The 15,993-nt window shown below is 32.2% G+C and overlaps 1 pseudogene; it reads right to left on the reverse strand.

The window, feature by feature from the left end:
* Window positions 1-13,763: 13,763 nt before the first annotated feature.
* On the reverse strand, window positions 13,764-14,498 carry LOC115846398 (protein BTG4 pseudogene; annotated as a pseudogene).
* Between the last annotated feature and the right edge of the window lie 1,495 nt (window positions 14,499-15,993).

The following is a 15,993-nucleotide window of genomic DNA, read 5'->3' on the forward strand; positions in this document are numbered from 1 at the left end:
CTTAGGTTGCTTCCATGTCCTGTCTATTGTAAATAGGGCTGCAATGAACATTGTGGTACATGACTTTTTGAATTATGGTATTCTCAGGGTATACGCCCAGTAGTGGGATTGCTGGGTCGTATGGTAGTTCTATTTTTAGTTTTGTAAGGAAACTCCATACTGTTCTCCATAGTGGCTGTATCAACTTACATTCCCACCAAAAGTGCAAGAGTGTTCCTTTTTCCCCACACCCTCTCTAGCATTTATTGTTTCTAGATTTTTTGATCATGGTCATTCTGACCAGTGTGAGGTGATACCTCATTGTACTTTTGATTTCTGTTTCTCTAATGGTTAGTGATGTTGAGCATCCTTTCGTGTGTTTGTTGACAATCTGTATATCTTCTTTGGAGAAATGTCTATTTAAGTCTTCTGCCCATTTTTTGACTGGGTTTTTTGTTTTTTTGTTATTGAGCTGCATGGGCTGCTTATATGTTATGGAGATTAATCCTTTGTCAGTTGCTTCTTTGAAAATATTTTCTCCCATTCTGAGGGTTGTCTTTTTGTCTTGTTTATAGTTTCCTTTGCTGTGCAAAAGCTTTGAAGTTTCATTAGGTCCCATTTGTTTATTTTTGTTTTTATTTCCATTTCTCTAGGAGGTGGGTCAAAAAGGATCTTGCTGTGATTTATGTCATAGAGTGTTCTGCCTATGTTTTCCTCTAAGAATTTGATAGTGTCTGGCCTTATATTTAGGTGTTTAATCCATTTTGAGTTTATTTTTGTGTGTGGTGTTAGGGAGTGTTCTAATTTCATTCTTTTACATGTAGCTCTCCAGTTTTCCCAGCACCACTTATTGAAGAGGCTGTCTTTTCTCCATTGTATATTCTTGCCTCCTTTATCAAAAATGAGGTGACCATATGTGTGTGGGTTTATCTCTGGGTTTTCTATCCTGTTCCATTGGTCTATAATATCTGTTTTTGTGCCAGTACCATACTGTTTTGATTACTGTAGCTTTGTAGTATAGTCTGAAGTCTGGGAGCCTGATTCCTCCAGCTCTGGTTTTCTTTCTCAAGATTGCTTTGGCTATTTGGGCTCTTCTCTGTTTCCATACAAATTGGGAAATTTTTTGTTCTAGTTCTGTGAAAAATGCCTTTGGTAGTTTGATAGGGATTGCACTGAATTGGTAGATTGCTTTGGGTAGTATAGTCATTTTCACAATGTTGATTCTTCCAATCTAAGAACATGGAATATCTCTCCATCTGTTGGTATCATCTTTAATTTCTTTCATCAGTGTCTTATAATTTTCTACATACAGGTCTTTTGTCTCCTTAGGTAGGTATTTTCCCTAGATATTTTATTCTTTCTGTTGCAGTGGTAAATGGGAGTGTTTCCTTAATTTCTCTTTCAGATTTTTCACCATTAGTGTATAGGAATGCAAGAGATTTCTGTGCATTTTGTATCCTGCTACTTTACCAAATTCATTGATTAGCTCTAGAAGTTTTCTGGTAGCATCTTTAGGATTCTCTATGTCTCGTATCATGTCATCTGCAAACAGTGACAGCTTTCCTTCTTCTTTTCCAATTTGGATTTCTTTTATTTCTTTTTCTTCTCTGATTTCTGTGGCTAAAACTTCTAAAATGATGTTGAATAACAGTGGTGAGAGTTATGATACTGTTTTATAGTTTGGGACAGAGAGCATGCATATCATTTGTTAGCTTTATTCCTAGGCATTTAAATGTATTGATATTATTATAAATTGCACCATTTGTTAAATGTGATTCTTTAGTTGTATATTTCTAGTTAAATGACTTCAACTGTAGTCTCTATAGATCTTGTTAACTTATTAGTTAGAATGGCAAAAATCTGTAATATGAAAATGTCCATTTTTCAACAACAAAAAACAAATTCAAAGAATCATAGCAGTACACCCCCCTTTAAAAAAAAGGGAACAAGTTTTACAAAAACTATCCCAGAGGTTAGTTTAGACATTGAACTTACCAGGCAAAAACTTTACATCAACTATTTTAAATATTCTCAAGAGCTAAAGGAAACCATTGAGAACTAACTAAAGGAAACCAGGAAAATAATTTTTGCACAAAATGAGAATATCAAGAGATAAAAATTATGAAAAGGAACCATATGGAAATTCTGGAGTTAAAAAGTACAATAATTGAAATGAAAATTTCACTAAAGAGTTCAACTGTAGATTTATATAGGCATGAGAAAGAATCAGTAAACTTGAATATAGGGCAATTGATATTATCTAGTCTGTAGAACAGAAAGAGAAAAAAAAAAAGGAAAAGAAAAGTGAACAGAGAACAGAGCCTAAGGGATCCTTGGAAAATGACCAAGAGGACCAACATACATGATGAGAGTCCCAGAAGTATAAGACTGAGAGAAAGAAACTGAGAGAGTATTTGTAGAAATGGCCCAAGAGTCCAAAGTTTGATGGCAGGCATGAATCGACACAAATCAGCTATTCAAAAAACTCCATGTAGGATGAAAACACAAAAAGATCCACACCAAAGAACGATATCAGCAAATTGCTAAAGGTCAAAGACAAAGAGCATCTTGAAAGTACTAAGAATGAAAAAAATTGCCAGTGAAGATTTCTATTTGTGGCAGATCCTTCAAAATAAGGGATAAAATAAGACATTCCCAGATAAACTCCCTTTGCTTTTGTTTGTTAACATTGGACTTTCCCTACTATAAATATTAAAGGGCGTTTTTGGGGTTAAAATGAAGAGACACTAGACAAAAACTCAAAGCTGCATAAAGAAATAAATGTACTGGTAAAGGTAAATACATAGGCAAAGATAAAACCAAGTATTATTGCATTTTTGGTTTGTAACTCTACTTTGTATTTCCTACATGATTTAAAAGAAACATTCATTAAAATTAAAGATGCAATTTATGACAACGTCAGCATAAATGAGTGGGCAGAGGTGTGTAGGAACAGAATTATTCCTAAAAGCTAAAATTGAAAAGCTAAATTGACACCAAATAAGCTACATTGTTATAAATCACTGATATTGGTAATCTGTTTTCTCTCTATCCCTCCATCATTCAACATATTTCCAAAAATCAACTTTTGGCTTGTTAATTTCCTTATTGTTCATTTGTTTTCTATTTCACTAATTTCTTATCATTCTTATTTTCATTATTTCCTCTATATTTTTCTTTAATTAGATCATTGATAATCAGTCTTTTTCCTTTCAAATATACACATTTGAGGCTGTAAATTGCACTATAAGCATATCTTAAGTTGAATTCTACAAAGTTTTATGGCATATTAATATACCTTCAGTTAAAATATTTTCTAATTTACATTGTAATTTCTTTCATATAAAGGATATCTTTTTGTACAATATTCACTTTCCAAATTTTTAGGAATTTGAACATTTCTATTTATATTCCACTGTGATCTCAAACTATATTCATAATTATTTTGGGGGGAGTCTGTTAAGACACACTATAATGATATGTCTCCTGTACACTTTTTTAAAAAAGTAGTTTTTCAACGTTACAATCATGTTTTATCATTGTTAATAAGGATATACCTGTTAACCATGTTGTATACATCTTTAGAGTGCCCATAAATTCTACACTAAGCTCCCCCTATTATTAGCATCTTACACTAATTAGTACGGTAATTTTATTATAACTTATGAACCAATATTGACCTATTATTAAGTAATTTCCATATTTTATTTAGGTTTCCTTAGTTTTACCTAGTATCCTTTTTATTTCATGATCTCATCCAGGAATTAAATTACATTAGGCATTTTATCTCCTTAGTTCCCTCTTGACTGATAGTTTCTCAGGCTTTCATTGTTTTTGATGATCTTGACGATTTTGGGGTGTACTGCGTAATGATTTTGTAGGTTTCCTCCATTTGAATATGTATGATGTTTTCCTCATGATTAGAATGAAGTTATTTATCTTTTTTTGGTAGGTAAACCATTGAGGTAAAGTATCACTATAATCACATCATATCAAGGACAATGTCTATATATTTTTTAATCAATTTTATCTTGATTAATTTTACATGATACGTGTTTTCTATATTTTATTTTCAATGTTCTACATTCTTATATTTAAAGGTATGTTTTTTGTAAACAGCATATTTTAAAAATCTTTTAAGATAATCTTATTCATTTACACGTATTTTGTTCACTTAAATTTCTATAAGGGATTGTTATATCTACCATAATATGATTTCTCACATGAATTTTTTTTTTTTCTGCTATTTTATTGCATCTTTTGCAATTGGTCATATGTAAAAGGATATATTAGACTAGGAGAAAGGTCTTACAATATTATTCTCAAGTTCCACATCAACAATCTAGATTAAAAAGACCAAAATAAATATAGAACATAAAAGGAAGAAAATAAAGTAGCAGAAATAAATGGAATTTAAAAGAGAACACAGATTTAGAAAACTCAACAAAGCAAAAAATTGGTCCTCAGAAATAACAATGAAATTGATAAACTGCTACCAAGACTGACAAAGACACAAATTACCAATATCAGGTCTGAAATATAAACAGCAAAAGTATAATAGGGAATATTATCAACAATTTTACACACCTAAATCTGATAACTTAAATGCAATGAACCACTTCCTGGAAAAATATAAAATTACCAGAACATATTTAATACAGAACATATTTAATACAGAACATATTACCAGGACATATTTAATACATTATCTGATAAAAATCAGATAATGTGATTAGCCTTTAAAGAATTTGAATTCATAATTTAAAAGCTCCCACAAATAAATTCCCAAACCCACATAATTTCACTGAAGAATTCTACCAAATGTTCAGTGAATTAGCATCAATTCTCTATATTACCTTGTAGAAAATAGAAGGAGAAAACACTTCCAATTTACTGTTGGACCCTATTTTCTCGATTCCAAATCAAAGACAGAACAAAAAGGAACAATGCAGGCTTATATCCACAATCAATTAGGCACAAAAGTCCTTAGCAAGATATTATCAAGTAAAATTCAGCAATATATAAAAAGGATTCTACACCATGATCAAGTGTGGTTTATACTAGAAATGCAAGACTGGTACAACATTTGAAAATCAGTATAACCCAACATATTAACAAAGATGTCCACTCTCACCCCTCTTATTCAACATACTGCTGGAAGTTCTAGAGAGTATAATGAAGCATAATAGGGGAGATAAAAGGCACATAGTTTAGAAAAGAAAAAATTAACCTGGCCCTATTTTCAGATGACATGATTGTCTACATAGAAAATCAAGGAATATACATTCATAACTAATTAGCAATTCCATTCAGATCACAGAATACATGATATACAAAAAAATTATTTTGAAACACTAGCAATAACCACAAGTACATCAAAATTAAATACATTATTATTGCATATGCCTATGAAATACTTTGGTGTGAATATAAAAACATGTACAGGAATTGTATGCTGAAAAATCATGACACTGATGAGTAAGTCCAAAGATCTAAATTAAAAGGCACACTATTTTCATGGATGGGAAAACTTAATTTTAAAATTGTCAATTTTCTCCAATGTAATAAAGTTTTAGAGTAACTGCTCTCAAAATCAAAATTTTATTTTTACAGACATAGACAAGATTATTCCAAAATTATATGGAATAGCAAACAGCACTAGAATAGCTCATACAAATCTATGCAAATTGAAGACATATGTTCATAATAATCAAGATTGTGTGAAATTGATGGAGAGGTAGATGTAGACCAATGGAATTAAATAAAAAGCCTAGAGAGACACTGAAACAAATATGCCCAACTACATAAAAGCAATTCAACAGATGAAAGATAGTCTCAAAAGTAAAAGGTGCTGGAGGAATTGTACCTCCACAGGTTAAAAAAAAAAAATGAACCATAACCTAAGTCTCACCTTACAAAAGTTACACAAAATTGTTCATGGACCAAAATGTAAAACATAAGACTACTTCATTTTCATGCAAAAATGGGAAATATTTGAAATCTAGGGCTAGGCAAAAAGGTCTTAGATTTGGCACCAAAGTGCAAGATATAAAAGGAAAAACTGATGAATTGAAAAAAAAAAAAACAGCTACAAAATGGGAGAAAACATTTCAAACTATGTATTTGACAAAGACTAGTATCTAGACTACGTGAATAATGTATCAAAACTTAATAAAAGAACAAGAACTCCAATTAAAAATGGGCAAAATATATGAAGAGACTTTTGACTGAAGAGGATATAGATGACAAATAAGTACATGAAAAGATCTTCAACATCATAGTCATTAGGGAAATGCAATTTAAAATACCACAATGAGATAGCAGTATATACCTAACTGAATGGCTAAAATTTTTTAAAAAATTTAAAAAGTGTAAACACCAAGTGCTACCAAGGGTGTGGAAAAAACAGATCATTCTATACTGCTGGTGGGATGGTAAAATGGTAGATCCTCTCTGGAAAAGATTTTGACTGAGTTTTAGGGTCATTTAGTGTCTAGATTCCAGAAACAATCAATGCACTCCTTGGCACTTATCCCCAAGAAATGAAGAATTACTTTAGTAATTAAACCTGTACCCAAGTTTTTTTTTTTTTTTTGCAGCTTTATTTATGTCCCCAAACTGCAAACCATACAGATGCCTTCCAGTGAATGAATGAATGGTTAACCAAACTGGTACATCCATCCCTTACATACTTTTCAGCAATAAAAAGGAATAGATTATTGTTATGCACAAAAAATAAGATGACTCTCCAGAGAATTATACTGTGTGAAAAAGTAAATCCTAAAATATTCGATAGCATATTATTTTTTTTTAATCTGTTGAACTGACAAAATTGTAGAGATAGAGAGCAGCTTAGTGCTTGCCTGATGTGGCTGTAAAAGAACAACATAAGGGATCCTTGGAGTCATAGATATATTTTGTATTCTAATTATGTTAATGCCAATATGTTGGTTGTAATATTACACTACAATTTTGCAAGATATTCTCGTTGGGGGAAAGAATATATGTGTTCTCTATTATTTCTTAGAACTGTAGCTGAATCTATAATTATCTTAAAATTTTAAAAATTTAATTGAAGTCAAATCAACTGTAGTTTTTCACTCATTGATATACACCTTGATTGGACATAGGGTTCAAGCAGTAAGATTAGAGTTAGTTTCCCATATCATGTGCAGCATTTCTAGTTCCATTTATCAGGAACAGAACTTTCAGCTGCCACTGCCTATTTCAAACCTACAGCACAGCCAGCCCATGTGTTATCCACTGTTATGTTTCAATTTCTGTTCCTTTTTGTATGAATACTGTTTTTGAGCCCTACTCTTTTAATTTATGCTTCTTAAAAATTAGTATGCTGTCTACCTCTGTTTCTATATTTTCATGCATACCTATGTCTATTTATCATACTATTTATTTACTATGTGATCTTCATGAGAAGTATCTCAGTAAGAAAATATTTAGAAAATTTCTTGGCCCAACATTCTTGCTCAGTGTGGCATATAAAGAAATGTATGTTGTGGCTAATAATTATCAGAATAGAAAATGTGTTTGTAATAGAGAGTTTAGAAGTTTAAAAGTTAGTTGCTTGAAATAAACAGTGGCTACTTGAGATACTGAAAATTTTTTACCTGTTGTCTATGTTTTATCAGTGTGGGTTAACTGGATGCAGAAATTTCCTTCCTGAACAACTGCTATAGACCAGGCAGGGAGCCGGATGAGCATAATTTTAGAAAGACATAGACCAGCAGCACTTGCAAGCTTATGGAAAACAGAATTTGCCAACCATATGGCTGAGAAAATTCGCAGCAATAGTTGTAACATGGATCATCTCCATTGGCATTGGAAGAAATCCTACCCTTCTCTTTCTGAGCAAATATAATCTAGACAAGGTGAAGGCACGGTACACCAGTAGAATAATATTAGATTTGTTACTCATTTGCTGGTATTTATTCAATAATTAAAATGTATTCATTCAAAAATATTTATAGGGTAGCTACTTTATATTAGATATCATTATAGATAATGGAGATGTAGGAATAAAAAAAGAGGTTGTTTATTTTTGTTTACTATTATGGTGCTTAAGTATTATTTTAAGGAGATAATGGAATAGTGGTTAGAGTTTTTAAGGATTTAGGGGATAATGTGATAAATAGTATCTTGGTTGGGGAGGGAGAAGAGAGAGATGTTTTACCTAGTCTCTTGAAGAATTCTCTAAAAAAAAAAAAAAAAAGAATTCTCTAAAGTGTTGACAGTTTAGCTGAAATCTGAATAAGAAGAATGGTCTCTTGATGAGCTCATTTGTGCAGAGTTATTTTCAAACAGAAGCAGCAAGTAAAATGTCTAACAAAATCTACGATTTTATTTGCATTCAGAATGTATTTTCACAGGGTAAATACAAAAAACCATTCTTGTTAAATTGTTAATTATTAAGAAAGATGGACTTTTCTTCCATTTATAATAGTTCCTCAGATATGTTTTTAGATGTGAGAATTCCTAATTGTGCCTGAGAAAAGTGGAAAGTTGCACTGCTGACTTGTCATCTCCCAATGTATAAATACACATTAAGCTGCTATGTTTATTTCTGCTAAACTAATGTCCTAAATGCTAGAAACATCTTAGCAAAAAATGTGGAATATTTGAGGCCTATGTAATATCTATAAGCAAACTTTTTATATTGTGTATTCTAAACTATGTTTATGTTAACACCTGCCAACATTTCCTCATTAAGCTATAAGGTGGTCTGATGAATATAAATCTTTCACAGGCAATTTTCTGGGAACAAGAATATAAGCCAATTCAGGAATGACATGGATACCTTCCATAAGGCTGATGTGTCGGACACAATTTTACAGGTTAATAGCTTACTCCACTGTTTTCTACCATACTCTTAAGATATAACTCACATCTAAGCATCAACTGGCATTATTAATCCATGAGATGGGTAACAGTGGAGGACTAGGCTAACAAACAGGTGAACAGAAAGGAAACAGAAAAAAACAGGAAGAGATGGAAGGAAAGAAACTTGAGTTGTCAATGTCAAGTGGAAAAGAATTAAAAATTAAGTGCTGCAAACATGCATGAACACATTCTAGCTGTAAAAAGAAATTAAACACAAAAGGGTATAAAATTAAAGAATGTAAAATGTCCTGATCACTATCCTTTTCATAGTTATGATTGCTGTTATTTTCCTAGACATTTATATTTCATATTTTACATTTTTTAAACTCAGGAGGAATACACATATTTTCACTGTAAAGGTATTCTAACAGCAAAAGATGAAAAACAAAACCAAACACTGCCATAAACCCTTAATCACCAACCCTTAATTTAAGTTTCCTCATAAGAGGTAACAATTGGCAACAGCTTGGGTATATTCTTCATAAGCTTTTCTATTCAACATGTTAGGGAATTTTGGATTTGGGGGATGTATAACTCCACATCTTTTACCTCTCCTTTCATACTTTATGTTTCTGGATACTTTTTTTCTCCTGGATAATAGTACTAGTTAGATATAAACTCTAGTTCATCTGGCCTGAAAAATTAGAAGTTGAGAGAATCTATTCAGTTTTCACTTCACTACACCTTTTACGAAGTGGAAAAAAAGACACTAATCTAGATACTCATATAAAAATATAAATAATCTAAAAATAAAATATTAAAAAGTTTTACATAATTGATATTTTTAGGGCGCCATGAATACCTGAGTCTTGCCTTTACTCATATCCCCTACTCTCTGACTCTAGGAACTTCAGGACTATCAATATTCACAAAGAATAACAACATCACAATAATAATTTTGGAAATATGTTGTGAGCTCATAGCCAAAAGCTGACATCTCCACTAAGCAAGGAAACATATGTAAAGCCCCCATTTTTACTAAAGTTCATTAGGCTAAACTTCATTGCAAGACATTCATACTCCTTTCTCCCTCCTATCTAACCCATACCTAAAATCATATTTCACTCTGGCCACATGACAGAGCTGTTGTTATGAAGCAGGATGACCAACTAAAAAGTGATGGTCCTCAGTAGGTCTCTTTGGGCTTAATGGTTAAATCTATGAATGATCCCTGAGAGGTCTCTTGTCAAAGAGGAGATTAATTGCATAATAGGGAAGTCATGTCCAAATACTACTTTTTAAGTACTTGTTACTATAATTTTGGAAATCTTGACCAAAGGCTTGGGTAGTCCAAGTATTGCTTCTCGAAACATATACTATGTGTCAAGGTATGACTTTTAATGTGTTAACTTAAAGGATTTAACTCTATTTTACTGTCTTTCAAATTATAGCCAACTAAATTTTCTAATATAGAGGGGCTTATAAGATAAATATAATGCAAGAAACTGAAAAATGACTGAAATTTTGAACAACTCCTACAAATGTTTAAAGATGCAAACTGAAATACTCTTCTATTTTAGGTAATCAAATTTATAGGTCCCTTTCATCAAATTTCTTCTTACTCTATTAGTCATAGTCAAAAGAGTCAATAAAGGATATGACTTTTCTCAGTAGCTGCACTGTGAATCATCTCCAAATGGAAATTATATGGTTTCTTCAACATCTCTAAGGAAGGGTTATGTAGACTTCTGTATCTTGACATTTTGAGAAGCATAACATAGAAAATTTGAAGTTATATTCTCTGAAAAGTATCTAGATATATATTATAGATTTATATTTTAATAGTAACTTGAGCTATGCTAAGGAATGAAATTTGCCTGTCAAAGTATAAACCTATCAAGACTTGCATTTACAATGTGTAGAAGTAATGAAGTATCCATTAACTGAAGATATTTATCATAAAATTATTCTGTTTCAAAATGCAGAAAAGACAAACACAGATATTTGTCACTGAATATGACTATAATGGTATTTGCTTGGAGAAAATTTTGGATTGACTAAGACATATACTTACTAAAAAGAAAATCACACTAACAAACCTTAATAAAGTTATGCTTTATCGAAATGCATTAAGCAACATAAACTCCTGGTAGATTATCAAAGGCTCTGTAATCACAAAATATTCCCTGCATAAGCAGTTAAGTTTCTTTAAGACTTTTAGCTAAAGAGTTTTAGCATTCAGTCTTCAAGACCATATTAAATATATTCAGATTACTTTTGGAATAGTTGTTTCAACACCTTCCTAGCAATGGTGAGATGAAAAAAACCAGTGGTCCATCAGTGATACTCCTTGTTCACAACACTGTGTAATGGAGTTTATAGGGTAATGTAATTCTCTCCTCTAAAGGGGAAGGCAATGGATCAATGATATAAAACTTGAAAACCTAAAATTAAAGTGCCATTTAAACTGAAGGTTTTAATTAAATGCATCACTGGATTAGCCTTTTGAAAATCATTACCTGATCACAAAGGCCATGACTCTTCATGGCCTTGAACTGCCTATGACTCTTCAATACATATTTTCCCCAAATGATCTGGGACAAATTGGAGCCCAAGTTCCACAAGGGCAGGTTTTCAGTATCTTGAGATGAGCAAAATAAGTTGCCTATTGATTATTTCCAGTTGAAGCTCCAAACATTGTATATCTAAGAGAAGACATTCCTATGTGCTATATGCAATAGATGACCTTAAAAAAATCCATGAGTATAATAAAATGTTTTACAGCACCATAATATGTTGTGTAGCAACAGTATATAGAACAGAAGTGTTGCAAGTATGAAGAAAAAAGCATGAGATAAATTCAGGGTTACATTAGAAAAACCAAGGGCAAAGAGAGGACACGATTTATATAATCGTCTGTCTTACATGTCTTTACCGTGACTGATAGATTAAAATGTCTGTGATATTATGCATTTTTAGTAATCATTAATCAGCGCTTTAGTATTTTGAATATTTCTCCTTCACTTGACTTATCCAGGTAATTAGACACATTTTAGGGGTAAAGCTAAGAGGATATTGTGCATTTCTGCTTCCCTTTATAGGTACTGAGATGAGTCAATTTCAATTTGACTTCTTTCATCAGCATCTCCAACCAAGAAAGAAGAGCCACTACCAAGTTCTTTTATGCTTTTGTAACAGGTGACCAGGTAACTCAGACTACTTTTTCCACTGAGAACAATTAAAAAAGCTAGGGGGCTGACACTTAAAGGAATTGGAAAGTGAACCATGCAGTGAAGAATCACCATGCATTCTACAAAACATTTAGAGAAGTAAATTCAAACAAACTTTTTCAGGAAATCAAATAAAGCAAACATTTTCTAATACTTCTGTAAGATCAGAATTATCCTGATACCAAAACCTGACAAACTATAGACAAATATCCTCCATGAACACACACAAAAATTCTTAAAAACCATATGATTATCTCAAAATGTGCAGAAAAAAGTTTTTAGCAAAAGTCAACATCTAATAATGATAAAGAGCACTAGGCAAAACAGGAATAAAGAGTTTCCTAACCTGACAAAAGGCATTTATGAAAAATCTATACCTGATTTTAACCTTAATGATTATACTCAGATTTCACCCCAAAACCAAGAAAAAAAGGCAAAGATGTCGACTCAGTTTTCAATAGCTGTGACTCATGAGAAGTTTCTTCAAGACGCTGCATAATACGATTAAGTTCAAATAGACTACTGTCCCAATAAATCACTACTGAGAAAATTTCCCTAAAGAAAAATGCCCCAAGTGAAAACTTAAGTCCTAAGACCATTGTTTGCATCTGAGGTTCTGTGATTGGTAGAAAATCAGAAACACGTATAGAATAGGGACAGTTCCTCAAACAAGTTGGTACCGAGCAGGCAAATTAGAGATGCTTAGTCCATTAAGAAATAACAAAACATGTATTCAAGTTTCAGTTTTGTCTGTAGTTCGTTGATTTTGAGTAAACCACTTAGGAGAATAGTATCCAAGCCCAGACTACCGAGACAAGTTTGTACCAGCTAACATTTATGCTTCCTTACTGCTCTAAGATTCTGTTAGGTAAGTAATCGGCATTTACATATGTTGATGGAACTAATTTCCCTAATCAGGCCTAAAGCTGAGCAGATGCTATTTCTCCTTTTCATTGCTTTTTCTCCTATGAAAGCATGTAATTCTGCCATGAAACTATGCTGGAAATATGTGGATTTACTACTTTAGAGTCCACAGTTGACCTTGTGACACACATAAAATTGCTTTTTTGAAAGCACCGAGGCTGCATAGATGAGGAAGGAGTTCAGCTCTCCTAACTCTCTTTATGTGAAAAGTTTATGGCTTTAAAAAAATGTCCTCTTTAGTTTTCAGAAAAAAGTTTTTCCAGAATCAAGCTTACATACAAGATCATATAAATATATATATATATATATATAATTTTACATTGATTTTGTTTGTTGTGCTATTCTATTTATTTTTCAGAGCAATATGCAATCATATCTTTTGTAATCATGGCAAAAATTTTAAGAGCTACAAAAGCACTTTGACTTACTAGATATATTTGTATTAATGAATTCCAATCATTGTTAATTTGAAATATATAGGATGTTTATGCATTGTCCAAACATTTCTAACTGATTCTAAGGACTTCATACTATATAAGCACTTTATACTGTATTTAAAATTAAAATAGTTATTTCTTTAAACTGTTACTTTTCATAATTCATCTAATTCAATATCTTTATTCTATTATCTTGTTGGGTACATTGATTAGTGTTATGCAAAAATTCATATAAAATCAAGTAAGAACTAAAATTAAGACAGTTACGATCTGTATGAGAGGATTTACTATCATGCACCCTATTCCATTTTGTGGTTATTTTTTCTGTTTCTTGAGCTTCTCAATCTTAGACTCATTTTCATTTTAGAGAAAATACAGCTGCTCGTCTGAGCTCTATCCCACCAAGTGCCCAGCCACTGTATTTTGTCTTGACCCAGTGGTACCTCTCCACTCTATGTATAGCAGCAGACCTATGACCCGTAGTGTTCTTATGCAACACATGATAAACATTTCCTAGGAGGCCCATATGGCCATCACCATATTCTTTTCCTAGGGGATTTGGAACCAAGACTGAAAGAACTCTTTCAAGTTTTCAACCTGATAAACACTCTTTGGATTGCTGACTTTAGGAATTATCTGAGGTTATTTGTTACAACTTTTTTCACTGGAGGAAATGCTATAGGAGTAGTCCAACGCAGCTCTCTTAAAAGTGTAACTGATTTTTGGGAGAGTTCCCATTCCTCCCACCTGCCTTTAAAAGTAACAATTACAAATGGATGGTTTTTCTCATCATACCTACAGCACACTTCAAAGTGAGCTACACATATGATCAGCTCCTTTGCAAGTCCCAGGTGAGAAGAATCACTTCATTCTCAGCACAAGCCCTTTATAGAAGGGCATCTTTAGTCTAATTGCTTACCTTGATACACCTGAAACCTTACCTATTGAAGGGCTCAAGTACCAGTGACTTATTTATGTTTCAAACAAGATTGTTATCTGCTGTTCTACAAAGTCTTCTATTTGCTGTTTACTCATTTTATGTTTTTTTGCTTAACCTTATGACAAAGAAAACTGTTGCAATTTCATCTATCATGATTCAAGAAAAATCTGTGAGGATGTCAGCAAAAACTCTTTAACCCCAACAAAATGTGGGCCAGAATTAGAAGACTAGATTTTCCAACTCTCACCCAAACCTCTATAACCTTTTTAAAAAATCACCATCCATTAGCCCTGAAATTTATGAGATGATATCATTCAGTTTTAAATTCACCAACCCATTTCTAATAAGTTGTTTATGCACATGGTACAATATTCAAATTTGCAAAAATTTATTCTTGAAAGTAATTAACTCTCAGTTGTCTCCATCTGCCAAGATGTCTTTCTTTGAAGCTATAGCTATTACAGTCTATGAAAGCAACACCCACACAAACACAGAGGCATAGGAAGTGATTATTTATTGATTTGTATTTCATTATTTCAAATTTTTAAGTTAAAAAATTGTCTTAAATCAACATTTTTGTGCACATATTTTCCATACATGTAAATACAACTTTAGAATAAGCTTCCAGAAATGGGATTATAAAGACAAAAGGCATATTTGAAATTTGGAATAGTATTGTAAAATTGACTCAACTAAAGTCAACTTCACACACACACACACACACATACATACATACCTTGTAAACCCATATGCTGTGTGTGTATTTTGCCCTTTTGCTCTGATACGAAAAGTATGATGTATTGCATTAGTTTTCTATTGATGTTTTAACAAACTTCCAAAAACTGAGTGGCTTAAAAACAATGAAAAACAACTTACAGTTCTGTAGTTCAGCTGTCCAGCCTGGGTCTCACTGGGCTAAAAGAAGATCAGGGTGTCAGAAGAGTTACATTCCTTTCTGGAGTCTCTAGGGCATAATCTGTTTCTTTGTCCTTTCCAGCTTTGAGATGATGCCCACAGTCCTTAATGCATGGTCCCCTTCCTCCATCTTGAGTAACAACAGTTACATCTCTGCGTGCCCTTCTTCAACACTCACATCTTCTTTTGACTCACTCTCCTGCCTCGCTTTTCTACCTTTAAATACTCTTGCAACTAAATTTGATCCATCTGGATAATCCTGGGTAATCTGCCTATCTTAAAGTCAGCTGAGTAGTAAGCTTAATTCTATCTGCAACCTTAATTCCCCTTTGTCATGAAACAATATATTCAGATTCTGAAGATTAGAATATGGATATCTGTGAGGCAAGGGGCATTATTCTGCTTACTGCATAGATAGATTGAATTTCCATTTATCTTATTTTAAATTAGATTGGTCACATTTTAAAGAAATATTTTGATTCTTGTTGCTTCTTTAATAAAAATTAGTGCCCCATGTATTTAATGTATTTTATTTTCAATGTTATGTAAATGTGGAAGTATAAGATTGTTCATCGAAGTAAAAGTCCTTCAAGAGGCATATCTTTCATCTGATCTTAAAATGAGAAGTTTAACAAAATATTTTAATAAAAATGTCTTGAATATATTATTTATTCAAATATTAACTATAGAGAGTCATTTTGGTACATTTTCTTTCATGGTTATTGAATAAAAC

Source organism: Globicephala melas, chromosome 3, assembly GCF_963455315.2.
Source record: "Globicephala melas chromosome 3, mGloMel1.2, whole genome shotgun sequence".
In the NCBI taxonomy this organism is placed as follows: domain Eukaryota; kingdom Metazoa; phylum Chordata; class Mammalia; order Artiodactyla; family Delphinidae; genus Globicephala; species Globicephala melas.